Below are 15,788 nucleotides of genomic sequence, written 5' to 3' on the forward strand. Positions count from 1 at the left end.
ATACGAATGGGCTCTATGGCATAGCTATCTGGAGTATCACCACTCAAACAGGGCAAGCACCGAATGACCCGGCTTTTGTGTCTTTGCAGGGGAAAATCAAGCATTTCAACATGGGGCCATAGTCTAAAGGCAGCAGGTGGGCAACCATGCTCCTCCAATGCACAGTGGTGAGATTGGTCTCGTCACAGTAACTACTTGATAATGAATGATGTATGTATTTATATTTTGAAAACTAATAAAAAAATTATTAAAAATAAAAATCTAATTTCTCCAAACAGCAAAAAAATTATAAACCTCCAACACACAGCAGACAAATTTGTAGCATATTAAAATAGCCTATACAACCTACAATATTACACCACCATGCACAACCCTTCCCTGGAAGACAAAGGCCAGTTTTTAAATATAATTTGAATACCCTTACTGTCTTCCTCACATTATTAATAACTGACCTGCCCATTTGGAGATGAAGAGTCCTTGACAGCAATTGAAGATCTCCAGTCACATAAATCCGCGGGTCAGATTGTCTATCTAATCTTTCAAGACAATTTTAACACCATATTGCTCTAAATTGAAACAAATAAACATGAGAAATGCTCTACCCCACCACAAATGTCACCAATACACATTGTTATACTTTCAAAACCCGGAACTCCCGGAACTACGGTTAGAATTTTCTGTCAATTTTGCTCCTAATAGAGATACAAAATGATATGCCAAACTGCTTGTCAACAGACATTCACTTATTCTCCCAGACCTTTGTTCACTACATCCAAACAGGGTTAATAAAATCATGTCAAGGATCAGAAAACACAAAAAGGCCATTTTGTAACACTTGAAGCAGAAAAGGTCTTCAATAGGATAAACTGAGTCTACATGCAGAAAGTCCTAACTAAATTTGGGACACCACCTCCCTTCAACACAGGCATAATGACATTATACAAAAAAACATCTGCACAAATCTACAACGCAGGGTTCACTTCCAAAACGTTTTAATCACTATCAGCACACACCAAGGCTGTCCACTATCACTATTATTATTTATCCTCTCTAGCATACGCTATTAGGACCAACACAATCAACCATGGGGTACAAATAGTTGACCAAAAACACAGCATATCTTTATGCACTAATGACATTTATGTGACATTCACACAACCGGCAAAGTCACTACCCCACTTTTGTCTTTGATTACCCATTTTAGGAAACTCTCATATCCTTTATCCTTTTTTCAAAACTGCCCGTACTCCACTGTTTTTTTTGGAACAAGAAAAAAGCAAGAATATCATATAAAATACTAGAACACTACCCCCCAAGAGGTGGCATGGGTGTTCCTAATATATACAATTATTTTAGTGCAGCAATACTTGCACAAACATTGAGACTACATGCACCAAAAGGGACTCTCCAATTGGCTGACATGGTAAACTTACAACACCCAAATCTCTAATGTTCTACCCAACCAACTCACTACCTATATCCACATGGGAGAATTTGATGGGTATAAAAAGAGCCACTAATCAGTTATCCCCATTGGCGCCTCTGATGACTCCTTGTACGATAAATAAAAAGTTTCAGGTCACACAATGGATAGCTAAAGCCCTCACCCACATTCATTAATTACTCAAAGAGGGCAAAATACTACTCTTTCTCACAATGGATTGGGATTGGGCCCTGAATTACCTGAAGGGCATCATGTGGTGCTACAACCACATATAGGCCCACAGTAATTTTTTATATTGATGGTACCTCACACCTGATAGACTCCAAAAAATCAAACATTTACAACACACATTATACTCGCAGCCAAAGTTTACCCTCGCAACCAGTAGCCTTATTGCTCTTAATTGGAAGAGACAAACTGTCTCCTGCAAACAAAATTTTGCAGACAAATTACATGTTAACTCTAGATATGATAAAATGGCAACCTTTACAATAACACAATAGAAAAAATAAAATAAAATAAGGAATCTGTGGTTGTGTATATACCCATCCACCTGTCAGCCCATGAAATCGGAATTATTGGTTCGCAACTTAAAGGGACACTCTGGGCAACAATAAATGTTTTACAAAATGCTGCAGCATAAGCCTGCCTCTTTACCTACACACCCTCACTCCAGAAAAATACTTCCTTATCAAAATGGCATGCACACAGCACAGCCAATGACAGCTCTGAATGATCAGAACTACAAAACAACCAGCAATAGAAGGACCAGACACCAAGGGACAGGGGCGGACTGAGAGAGTCCTGGGCCCTCGGGCAAAATTAGGACCTGGGCCCCCTCCAGATATATATATATATATATATATATATATATATACACACACACACTGTTGTAGATGTACCTTGTATTTGCATGTAAAGTGAATGTATGTTTCTGTGTATATTCACTGTAAGTGAATATATGTATGTCTTTGTGTGAGGTATTAGGATTCACAATATATTTGATTGTATGTGCATGTAAAGTGAATGTATGTTTCTGTGTATACCCTCTGTAAGTCGTGTTGGGATATTAGGATTCACAATATATTTGATTGTATGTGCATGTAAAGTGAATGTATGTTTCTGTGTATACCCTCTGTAAGTCGTGTTGGGATATTAGGATTCAAAATATATTTGATTGTATGTGCATGTGAAGTGAATGTATGTTTCTGTGTATATTTACTGTAAGTGGATATATGAAGGCCTTTGAATCCTCATATCCTAACACGAAATACAGAGTATCTATGAAGGGACACTATAGGCACCCAGACCTTTCCCGCTCATTGAAGTGGTGTAGATACAGTGTCCCAGGTCCCTTAACCCTGTAAAGGAGGGGGGCACATTAGGAAGCTATAGTGCTAGGGAAAAATAAAACATGTTTCCTGGCACTATAGTTTCCCTTTAAGTAGATAAAAACTGTGGGGTGTTGTAGTCGGTGTAGGGGACATGGGGCTGCCGTGGGGGCAGGGGAATAAAGGCTGAAGTGGGTGCTGGGGCATAGAAACTGTAGTGGTTATAGGGGCTGTAGTGGGGGCAGAGGCTGTATTGGGTATAGAGGCTATAGTGGGGGCAGCGAATAATAGGGGCTATAGTGGGGGTAAGGCGAAATAGTGACTATAGAGGGGCAGGGGGTAATAGAGGTAATAGAAGCTACAGTGGAGACAAGGGGTAATAGAAGCTACAGTTGGTGCAGGGGAGTGATAGGGACTGTGGTAGTTGCAGGGGAGGCATAGGGACTGTGGTTGTTTCAGGGGGATAGGAGCTGTAGTAAGTGCAGACAGCAATAAAGGCAGTAGTGGGTGCAGGGAAAAAGGGCAGTAGTGGGCATGGGAGCTTTCATGGATATAGGGTTGTAGTGGATGCAGGTGTTTAGGGTCTGTAGTTGGTATATCAGCTGTAGTGGGTGTAGAGGCTGCAGGGGTTCTAGTGGTTTTATGGGATATAGGGGCTGTAGTGGGTGCATGGTATATAGAGAATGTAGTGGGTATAGGGACTATAGGAGGTGTAGTGGGGTATTGTACAGCGCTACGGAATCTGATGGCGCTATATAAATAATATAATAATGGATAAGGGCTGTAAGGAATATATAGGCATGCGGTTTGTGCATGCGGTAAAGGGGCTGTAGTGGGTATAGGGACTGCATGGGGTACAGGGTCTGTAGAGTTTGCAGGGAGTAGGGAGTAGGGGGAAAAGGGGAGTAGGGGGGCAGCAGGGCAGTAGAGGGGCAGCATGGTGTAGGAGAGCAGCAGGGGGTTTGCTGGGGCTAGAGGGGCAGCAGGGGGTAGGGGGACAGCAGGGGGTCTGCTGGGGCTAGAGGGTCAGCAGGGGGTCTGCTGGTGCAGCAGAGGGTAGAGGGGCGTGGTGGGTATAGGGGTTGTAGTAGGTAGAAGGGCCGCAGGGGTAAGGGCTGCTGGGGGTAGAGGAGAAGCAGGGTGTAGGGGGGCAGCAGGGAGTAGGGGGCCAGCAGGGAGTAAGTGGGTAGAGGGGCAGAAGGGGGTAGGGGGGCCAGCAGGAGGTAGGGGGCAAAGGGGCAGAGGGGCCAGCAGGGAGTAGGGGGCAAAGGGGCCAGCAGGAGGTAGGTGGGCCAGCAGGGAGTAGGGGGTCTCAGGGGGTTTGCTGGGGCTAGAGGGGCAGCAGGGGGTAGGGGGACAGCGGGGGTCTGCTGGGGCTAGAGGGTCAGCAGGGGGTCTGCTGGGGTGGTAGAGGGGCTGTAAGGGATAGGGGCTGTGGTGGGTATAGGGTTGTAGTAGGTAGAAAGGCTGCTGGGGGTAGAGGAGTACCAGGGAGTATGGGGGGCAGCAGGGAGTAGGGGGCCAGCAGAGAGTAAGTGCGTAGAGGGGCCAGCAGGAGGTAGGGGGACAAGCAGGAGGTAGGGTGGGCAGCACCAGGTAAGGGGGCCAGCAGGGAATAGGGAGCAAAGGGGCAGAAGGGGTAGCAGGGAGTAGGGGGTGTGCTGGGGCTAGAGGGGCAGCAGGGGGTAGAGGGATAGTGGGGGGTCTTCTGGGGCTAGAGGGTCGACAGGGGGTCTGCTGGGGCAGCAGAGGGTAGAGGGGCTGTAAGGGGTAGGGGCTGTAGTAGGTAGAAGAGCTGCTGGGGGTAGAGGAGCAGCAGGGGGTTGAGGGGCAGCGGGGGAGTAGAGGGGCAGCAGGGAGTAAGTGGGAAGAGGGGCAGAAGGAGGTAGATGGGACAGCAGGGGGTAGGGGGTGCCAGCAGGGGGGTGCCAGCAGGGGGTAAGGGGCAGCAGGGAGTAGGGGGCAGCCAGCAGGGAGCAAAGGGGCCAGCAGGAGGTAAGGGGGCCAGCAGGGAGTAGTAGGCAAAGGGGCAGCAGGGGGTAGGGGGTAGCAGGGAGTAGGGGTGCCAGTATAAGGTAGAGGGGCAGCAGGGGGCAGGGGGGCCAGCATGAGGTGGAGGGGCCGCAGGGGGCAAAGGGGCTGCTGGGGTAGATGAGTAGCAGAGGGTAGAGGGGCAGCAGGGGATAGGGGGGCCATCAGGAGCTAGAGGGACAGCAGGGAGTATGGGGCAAAGGGGCAGTAGAGGGTATAGGGGCTGTAGGGGTAGGGGCTGTGGTAGGTATAGGGGTTGTAGTGGGCTGCTGGGGGTAGAAGAGTAGCAGGGGGACAGCATAGGGTCTACTGGGGGTAGAGGGGCAGTAGGGAGGCAGAGGGGTGGGAGACAGCAGGGGGTAGAGGGGCAGTATGGGGTGAGGAGCAGCAGGGGGACAGCATAGGGTCTACTGGGGGTAGAGGGGCAGTAGGGAGGCAGAGGGGTGGGAGACAGCAGGGGGTAGAGGAGCAGTATGGGGTGAGAAGCAGCAGAGGGTCTACTGGGGGTAGAGGGGCAGCAGGGAGTAGGGGGCAAAGGGGCAGCAGAGGGTAGAGGGGCTGTAGGGGGTAGAAGGAAGAGGAGCTGCTGGGGGAAGAGGAGCCTTACCTTTGGCCAGAGGGGTTAATCCTTCTCCCAGCAGCACTGCAGCATGCTGTCTCTCCCTGAAGTGCTGCCTCTAACACAGATCAGGCAGCTCCGCATGGCTCCCTGACCTTTTGACACATGATGTCATTTCCTCTATCAGGAGCCGCACGGAGCTGCCTGATCAGCACTACAGACAGCTCTCCTGCTCCGCTCACCAGTCAGGCACAGTGAGAGACAGCATAGTGGGTCTTTAGGAGGGCCCTTTAGCTGTCTCTTACTGTGCCTGCCCGAACATGGGGGATATGTATTTGGTAACAGGGGCCCGCGGAGTGCCGGGCCGGGCCCCTGACTGACTAACTGCAGGCTGGGGAGATTGTTTAACTCCCCAGCCCAGCTATTATTTTAGTGCATGGCAGGCAGGCGGGCGGGCCCCCTAGAGCCTCGGGCCCTCGGTCCATGACCGATTTGCCCGAGTGCTCAGTCCGTCCCTGCCAAGGGAGACATGTAGTAAGGATTTCACTACCTGTTTATTATTTCTCTTAGTGTCTGCTGCCAGCTTGTGCACTAGAAGCAGCTTACCAAGTGCTGTTGGGGCTGAGATTGCCAATATATGTTGGATAAGGAAGTATTTCTGACATGAGGGGCGTGGCTAAGAAGGCAGACATATGGTGCAGCATTCTAGTTGCTAGCTCACAGGGATTTCTAACAAAACCACCATACTGAAGACATACATTGGCACTGTTACTTGATGCTTGTCCCTGAAACTAACACATTTCTGATTAGACCTATGCTATAATTCAGTTTGAGTTTACTTTCCTCCTGCTTTTGTTTTTGTTACAATTACCTATGTACACATGGCAAAATGTATAAATGTTATGTTATGTGGATGCTGCATATCATATATTTGCATGTTGTACTTAAAACCTTAATAAAATGCGATTAAAATGAAAAAAATAAAAATAATGCTTAGTACAATGAAAATGAATGCTGATTTACTGAAAAGAATCCTAGTTTCATATAAAACAATGTTTATATAATGACAGAAAATGACAATGGAGTAAGAATGTGATGGGAACTGACAGGGTATGCACGTATGAACCAGTCTGAAAAATCTCTCCCAGAGCAACAGAGGATTGTGCTGCTAAAGAACAGTGAAATAGGAGGGGAAACACAAATATACACATGCAATAAACTATGGGTGTCACTTTTAACCACTTCCTCACTGCCGCGAGTGAACGGCTAGAAATGGAAGCGGTAGGAAGCAGAGCTTCCCGCTATTGGCTTCCCTTAATTCCCTGTGAGAATTAACAAATAAAACCCAATGGAGGTTAATAAGACCCCTGTATAATTACAACATCTCATGCCCCTACCTGACATACCGCAGGTAGGGGCACGTCTGCAGAACTGGAAGCAGCCAATGGGTGCTTGATGTCATAGTAGACTAGTGACTGGGCAGCAATTGCTACCCAGTTGCTAATACAATAAAAGGGAAGATGCCACAGTCCTCCACCCCCTCATAGTGAAACTACAAATAAATAATAAGGCATGAGGGGCATAGTCTTCTCTCCATGCCCACATCTGTTGCCAGTGGATTGGTGTTATTAAATAAAGTGCATGGGGCAGTGGTGTATCCTGGTTTTGTGCTGCCCTAGGGAATGCTGGGGGGGTTCTCGTTCTCCCTGGGGGCCCAGTGGCGGCTGGGCGGGCGGTGCTGGTGGGCGGCTGGCGAGGGAGCACTTCCCCTGAGCACTCTGCTCAGCTTCCTCGCCCGCCGCAGAGTGAGGCTGGGAGCCGGAATATGACGTCATATTCCGACTCCCAGCCTCACTCTGCGGCGCGCGAGGGAGCTGAGCAGACAGCTCAGAGGAAGTGCTCCCTCACCAGCCGCCTGCCCGCCAGCCCGACCATCTTGTCAGTCAGCCGCAAGGCTAACAAGGCATTTGCCCTGGGCATTTGGGGGCGGCAAAAAAAGCCGCCCCCAAATGCCCAGGGCAAATGCCTTGTTAGCCTTGCGGCTAACTGACAAGATGGTCGGGCTGGCTGGCGGGCGGCTGGTGAGGGAGCACTTCCTCTGAGCTGTCTGCTCAGCTCCCTCGCGCGCCGCAGAGTGAGGCTGGGAGTCGGAAGTGCTCCCTCACCAGCCGCCCGCCCGCCAGCCCGACCATCTTGTCAGTTAGCCGCAAGGCTAACAAGGCATTTGCCCTGGGCATTTGGGGGCGGCTTTTTTTGCCGCCCCATGGAAAATGCCGCCCAAGTCAAATGCCTTGTTTGCCTCGCGGCTAAAACGTCCCTGGCATGGGGCACTTATGGAGAACCCTCAGCCACCACACATAAGCAGCGGGTGGTGGCTCTAATTATAATAACAGGGGGCTCTAATGCCTGCCCTAACCCCCCCACCCATGAGTGGAATGTAAGGGATCTATGTATATTTGATAATGGGGAGTAACCTAAAGTCCTTTTCAGCCCCCACTCATGAGTATTAGGGGAGGACTAATAACATAATATACACAGGAGTGGACACACTATTGTCCATCCCCCTCAAAGTTTGGGCACTCTAAACACCCGCCCCTAGTGGCTAAGGGTCCAGAGACCCTAAGCCATCAATCCCAGTAATATATATCTGTCTGGGGTGGCATGCCAACCAATCAGAATGCTCTGACAGAAATTGCTTTCATTGATTTGATTATTCTGGAATTTGACTTTGGTTTGTGTATATGACTGTCCTGATTTCTCCTGTCCTGACCCTGGCTAGTCTCAACATCTTGCTATATCTCTATATCCTTTTGCCTTTGACCATCCTTGTTTCTGTTCAAATAATATAATAATGTTTATATAATGATATTATTTAAAGTTCCTGAAGTGAATTCCTAAAACCCTTCTGAAAATAGTTCAGTGCATTGTAGTAGGGAGCTGATAGCTTTATTTAGTCTACATTTAACCTTGTACTGTTTTATCCTGTTCCTGGTCTTTGTCTATAACCTTGTTGTGGATGCATAAAGGTTCTAGCTCAACATTAGGCTGTTGCATATAATATTTTATGATTAGTATGTGGAGAATGGTGAACAACCACCTTTAGAGCAGCAATACTGACACAAACAGTAGGCTACATGCACCAAAAGGGACTCTACAATAGGCTGGCATGGAAAAATCACAAAACCACAAATCTCCCAATTCCAGATGTACTGTGGACACTTAAATGGCTTTGACCTAATCTCTCATGCTCTGCCCAACCACCTCACTACCTATATCCATGTGGGATAATTTGATGGGTAAAATAAGAGCCACTAATCACTTTTCCCCATTGGCATCGCTGTTGACTCTTCGGGCAATAAATAAGGGGCTGACAGTCACACAATAGATAGCTAAAGTCCTCACCAACATTCATCAACTACTCAAAGAGAACAAAATACTACCTTCTCCACCACAGCGAGGCATGTATTCCCGACCATCTAACTATATCTTTCATTATTTACAACTTTTAAAACACGTAGACATGCTCAATAAAATATGGAATTATCCTTCTTTACATGTATTACTGAAAAAGTGCTGGACCACTTGTCAAACAAAACACTATCTACCTGCTACAATGTTTTTATGACCAATGTAATCTCTTCCAGGTTTTCATGTATGTCTATATAGGAGAGGGATTGTAAAGTGGGCTTCATGAAGTACAAGTGGATTGGGCTTCTGAATGGCCTAGATGATATCACATGGTACTAAAACCACATAGAAATGTTACGGCAAGGGTGCATAATGCATTATTGCACTATGGAATATTGCTATTTAATATAACTTGTGCAGTGCATCAATACTTGGACCCCTGGCTAGAGGACAAATGGCAGAGAGAAATTGTTCTTTTGATCAAAAGGAGCTTCTGCAAGGTCACCCTTTTTAATCTATCAAAGATTGACTATGGAGGTCTAAGCCACCCATTTACATCGAGGTTGGCACCCATCGGCGCATTAAATGTCTTCATCTTGTGAGTGTATATTACCTTGGCGCATTTATATTTATCCATTACTGTATCACGCTATGTATTTTTTGTATGTTCCACATTTTAGATTTTTCTCAGCCGTATCCCACATAACGTTTGTTTTGTCTATATCTACTGCATCTAAGGTCGTTTTTTGGGTAACGATCGTGGGAGGCTGTTGGATTTACATATTGATAAGTATATTTTATATTTTATTTGCTTCACACATTACACTGTGGTGTTGTTTGTTTTCATACTGCAGAGGAGATACCTGCAGCTTTTGTCCGTCAGGTGCCGAGATCTGTAGATCCAGGGCCGGTGCAAGGATTCTTGCCGCCCTAGGCAGCAATCCATTTTGCCGCCCCCTCATAAAGGCAACTACATTCTCTCACATGTTTATTCACTAAATTCTGAATTGCAATGAACACACTGCGTAGAAACACTCATCCAGTATATGCATCCATATAAACACACTGCCTAATACATCCATCCACACAGACTGCCTATTACATACAATCAACCATATGCACATTACATAAATCCTCACACACACACACACCGCCTAATAAATACATTTATACACTCATACTGCCGAATGCATAGATCAATACACATGTACTGCCTAATGCATACATCAATAGACACATACTGCCTAAAAATATATATCCACACACTCTTTTTCAATGTATTTGGTGCTGTTTCATTTGTAATAATATTGAGATTTAATTTATGTTACTACAAACATTTTTTCGGTTTAATATAGAATTCTATTAATATATATTTTAAATATAATTTAATATATAAGTATCTAATTACATGGTCACTCTGACATACATACACATTTTCACTAACACTTTCACTGACATGCAATGTCACATACACATTCTCACTAACACACACTCTCACTGACATACACAGTGTTGCTTACACACTCACTGACATATAGTGCCAGTTACACACTTTCACTAACACAAACACTGACATACACAGTGTCACTCACACACTTTCACTAACACACACTCTCACTGACATACAGTGTCACTTACACAATCACTGACATACACAGTGTCACTAACACACACACAATGACACTCACACACTGTCACTGACATACACACAGCTTCACTTACACACACACAATGACACTCACACACTATCACTGACATACACACAGCTTCACTTACACACACACAATGGCACTCACACACTATCACTGACATACTCACAGCTTCACTTACACACACACAATGACACACACACTATCACTGACATACACACAGCTTCACTAACACACACACAATGACACTCACACACTATCACTGACATACATACAGCTTCACTTACACACACACAATGACACTCACACACTATCACTGACACACACACAGCTTCACTTACACACACAATGACACTCACACACTATCACTGACACACACACAGCTTCACTAACACACACACAATGACACTCACACACTATCACTGACACACACACAGCTTCACTTACACACACAATGACACTCACACACTATCACTGACACACACACAGCTTCACTTACACACACACAATGACACACACACACTATCACTAACACACACACAGCTTCACTTACACACACACAATGACACTCACACACTATCACTGACATACACACAGCTTCACTTACACACACACACACACACACTCACTGACATACAGTGTCACTCACACATTCTCACTGACATGCACAGTGTCATTTACACAGTCACTAACACACACAGTATCACACACACACACACACACACACACACACTGTCACTCAAGCACAAACTCATACCACTTTACATATAGTCACAATGTATTTACACCCACAAACACAGCAATTCAATACACACAGACCAATTTACCATCATACACTCATACTCATAATCAGTTCCACTTACCTTCAGATGGATCATTCATAAGTGCTGTGAATGGAGCAGAGGGGTCCAGCCTGCAGGTAGCTGGTGCTGTTCCTGGTGGGGGGAGCTGGAGAGCCGTGCACTGTGAGCACAGGCTACTTCCTGTTCCCCTCAGAGTGCTTCCGGTGTTCACAGGCAGGGGGCAGCCAGGATACTAAGTCATGTCCCGGCTTCCCCTGCCTGCTGGAAGCACAGAGCTCTGCTCGGGTGCTGAGGTTACAGCATACTCCTCTCCCGAGCAGGCAAGCAGCTGAATGGCTGCGCTGGGGGGTGGCTAAAAAGCCGCTCGCCCAGCACAGCATCCCCAGACAGCAGCAGCAGGGCAGCCCACCAGAAAACCTCCAGGTGGGCGCCCCCCAGAGGCCGGCGCCCCAGGCGAATGCCTTATTCGCCTTAATGGTAGCGCCGGAACTGTGTAGATCCTTTGGATTCTTACTTACAAACTGTGTTAAAATATGTGGACTCAGCAGATGCAAACCAAAGACTACAACTTATCCTTCAATATCAGGAGGCTGAGAGAGAGCGCCAGGCTGAGAGAGAGCACCAGGCTGAGAGAGAGGCTGCTGAACGACAAGCTGAACGAGAGAGAGAGAGAGAGAGAGAGAGAGGCTGCAGAGTGGCAGACTGAGTGGGAGAGAGAGGCTGCTGAGCGCCAAGCTAAGAGAGAGGCTGCAGAGCGCCAAGCTGCCAGAGAGCATGAAATAAAAATGGCTGAGTTAGAAAGGTTGATTTTCTCCCCTATAAGTATTAATTCCAGAGACTCTTCTGTATCCAGACCACGTGTCTGGACAAAGATGTGGATCTGGATGTTTTTCTGCGCAGTTTTGAAAACGTTTGCAGGCAGTACCAGCTACCAAAGGACCAGTGGGCAAAATACCTCACACCTGGTCTCAGAGATCCTGCACTGGAAGCATTTGCTGTGCTTCCAGAGGAGTCTGACCAGGACTATGATACAATTAAGACTGCCTTGCAAAGATGGTATAACCTTACTCCTGAGGTGTAGAGATGTCATGAATAGTTCGCTGGCGAATAGTTCCTGGCGAACATAGCTTGTTCGCGTTCGCCGCGGATGGCGAACAAATGCGATGTTCGGTCCGCCCCCAAATCGTCATCATTGAGTAAACTTTGACCCTGTACCTCACAGTCATCAGACACATTCCAGCCAATCAGCAGCAGACCCTCCCTCCCAGACCCTCCCACCTCCTGGACAGCATCCATTTTAGATTCATTCGGAAGCTGCATTCTTTTTTTTTCTTTTTTTTTTCTTTTTTTTAGACAGAAGCGTGTTATATTTGAGCATGCTAGGCTGAACGTGCGTATATCATGGCTAGTTGCACTGAGGGTATGAGTATATAGCAGTACATTGTTGTGAAAGATGGCTGTCATGTTTAGGGTGTAGCTTGCACGTTATCAACTGTGTATTTATATCAGCAGCTCCACCACTAGTTATAAATCAAGTGTGAGTCGCCCCACAAGATGAGACTAGTGAATAACATAATACATGAACGATTAAGGTAAAGGCATGTAAGGAACTACGACAATAAACTCTTTAGGAGGTGAAATAATGACATGTTTAAACGCTTGCTACTTTACGATTAGCTGTGGTGGAGTTTGTTGGGGCTGTGGTGGAGCTTGTTGGGGCTTCCTGCTTGTTATTTGCTTCCAAAATTGATTAAAGAGTCTGTCCAGCTTAGACTCAATATCCTGCCATGCGTTGCAGCATTACACACATGGACGTACGGTGTGATGATGATGATGTTGTACCACTGCTGCTTCCTTTGCTGAGTTGTCAAATACAAGTGAAGCGGTTGATGATGACGATGCGTCCGTGGATGTCACGTGGGTGCCCGCTAGAAGAGAAGAAGAACAGGGGGAATGTTCAGATGGGGAGACAGAGAGGAGGAGGAGACAAGTTGGAAGCAGGGGGAGGTGGTTGCAAGGAGCTAGTGGCGCAGTCAGACAGCATGCATCGGCACCCGGGGTCAGCCAGACAGCACGCCAATCAATGCATGCTGTTGCCACCACCAGAATGCCGTCATTGCAGAGCTCAGCAGTGTGGCATTTTTTTGGTGTGTCTGCCTCTGACAACAGTTTGCGGTGTTTGCGGTGCGTTAAACGTGGAGTTTGGTCTGTCACTGTGAAGCGGGTGTAACCCTTACACTACCTGATCGATACAACATCATACCTGATGTTTTAAAGCACGTTATTCCAAACAATTTAGGAATGTTAGGTGATTTATGCCCTTTATGGATTAAAACCAGACTCTGCATTAACTATGTAATTTTCCATGGGAGTTTTGCCATGGATCCCCCTCTGGCATGCCACAGTCTAGGTGTTAGTCCACTTGAAACAACTTTTCCATCACTTTTGTGGCCAGAAAGAGTCCCTGTGGGTTTTAAAATTCGCCTGCCCATTGAAGTCTATGGCGGTTCGCCCAGTTCGCCCGTTCGCGAACATTTGCGGAAATTCGCGTTCGCCGTTTGCGAACGGAAAATTTTATGTTCGCGACATCTCTACTGAGGTGCATTGGAGGTGGGTGAGCTGGCAGATTTCCACACTGCTAACCAAGCAACAGTGGATCAGAGCAGAGGGTTTGCCAAGGGAGCATCCAGCTGGAAGACCACACCACCACGACTCCGCATCACCAGGCCTAGTGGGCCATCTTTTGTTTCAGCCCCTACCTCAGGGAGAGGGGGAGCTAGTGCCACTTCTGTGCAAGGAAATAGTCGCAGATGTTTTATTTGCAACCAAGTGGGGCACAATAGTGTTGCTTGCCCTGGGAAACGGAAGCCAGCATCATCAGCTGGGGAGGGACGCTCCTCAGAACCAACGTCTTCTGTGTTGTTTGTAACCAGATGAGAGGACAGCAAAAATGTGAATCTGCAACCTGTGACAGATGGAAGAGAGGTAACTGTGGGACTCAGGGACCCTGGGGCAGACGTGACTCTTGTGCGTCAAGAGCTAGTGAGCTCTAGGACTTAATTCCTAGCAGTTAAAGGAATTGGGGGGATACGGCTTGTAGTGCCAATGGCATAAGTTTATTTGGATTGGGGAGCGGGGAAGGGTTTCAGAAATGTGGGGGTAGATGAGAATATCGCTGCAAATGTATTACTTGGTACTGACGTAGGTAGATTGTTATCCCAGTATGTGCCTGCAAGTAATGTGTGTTATAAACCCAAGCCTTGTAGGGGCCCTACTGTGCAGAGGGCAGTATGTAAAAGTGTACGTAAACTATGTTACTGGGAGGGGGACAGAATGAGCATGTGTGCATGTCTGTGCTCGAACTAGAGGTGTCTGTGGTACCAGGTGAAAGTTTGCCATGGCAACTTCGCTGGGAGGGAGGGCAGAATGTGTGTCAATCTGTGCTAAAACCCAGGGGTGTTCGTGGAAACATGTGAAAAAGTATGCAGACAATTGTGCTGGGAGGGAGATCAGAAAGAGCATGTGTGCAGATCTGTGACTGAACCAGAGGTGTCTGCAATATCATGTGAGAATGTGCCAAGACAAAGTTGCTGGGAGGTAGGGCAGGATGAGCGTGTTTGTCTATCTGTGTCAGAGCCAGGGTTGTTTGAGATGCCAGGTGAAACCCATAGTGGATTAACTCATTGGAAGCCAGGGCAGGACAAGTTGATGGGCTTACCTGTGCCTGAGCCCGGAGTGGGTCAGTGGCTAGATTTAGGATAGTTTGAGGGGCTATGTGGGGTTGTGAGAGGATGGCATGGCCGGGTGATAAATGCATGCGAGTATATGCCCCATTCTGTGCCCATCCAAGGAGTGTCAAAGGTGTCCTGTGGAAATGTACAGGAAAAACCTCCTAGCGATAGGGGGCTGAATGAATATATGTGCCAAAATGTGCCTGAAGCAAATGTATCTGATGTGCTGTATGAAAACGTAGAGAGACAGCATGGCTGGGAGGGAGAGCGAAGTGTGTGTGAGCCTTACTCTGTGCCAGACACAACAAGTTTCCAAGGTTCTGTATGTGTGAGGATATGGAGTGAAAGTGAGGGAGAGACAGAGGTTCCATTAGTAGAAAGGGGGACCCTTCCACAGTCGGCCCAAAGTGAAGGGCAGGGACAGACTCAGCTTGTGAGTCCAGGGAGGATGTCCGCAGGGGAACATACTGTTGGGGGAACCAGGAACCTTGTCAGCTCATCACGATCTCACATCCTGCATACACCCCAGCCAGCTCAGGAGCAGGAGTCTGTCGCTAAGCTCCTCTATGATTTGGAACCAAAGGATCAGAGTCAGATGGGACAGCAAGCCCAGCAGACAGGCCCCAAAATAAAAGAGATAAGGAGTGGGAGGGTTCTCTGTCTCATCTTTTGTGTTATTACAGGGGAGTACTGCAGAAATCGGTTGGTTTCTTCCCCTTAGAGCTACTACATGGGTGCAGTGAGTGTGACCCGACAGATGTGACCAGAGAGCAGTGGGAAATGGAAACAGGAAAATCAGGCATATGTGTTGTGGATATGGCTGTGATGTGGC

Source organism: Pelobates fuscus, chromosome 2, assembly GCF_036172605.1.
Source record: "Pelobates fuscus isolate aPelFus1 chromosome 2, aPelFus1.pri, whole genome shotgun sequence".
NCBI lineage: Eukaryota > Metazoa > Chordata > Amphibia > Anura > Pelobatidae > Pelobates > Pelobates fuscus.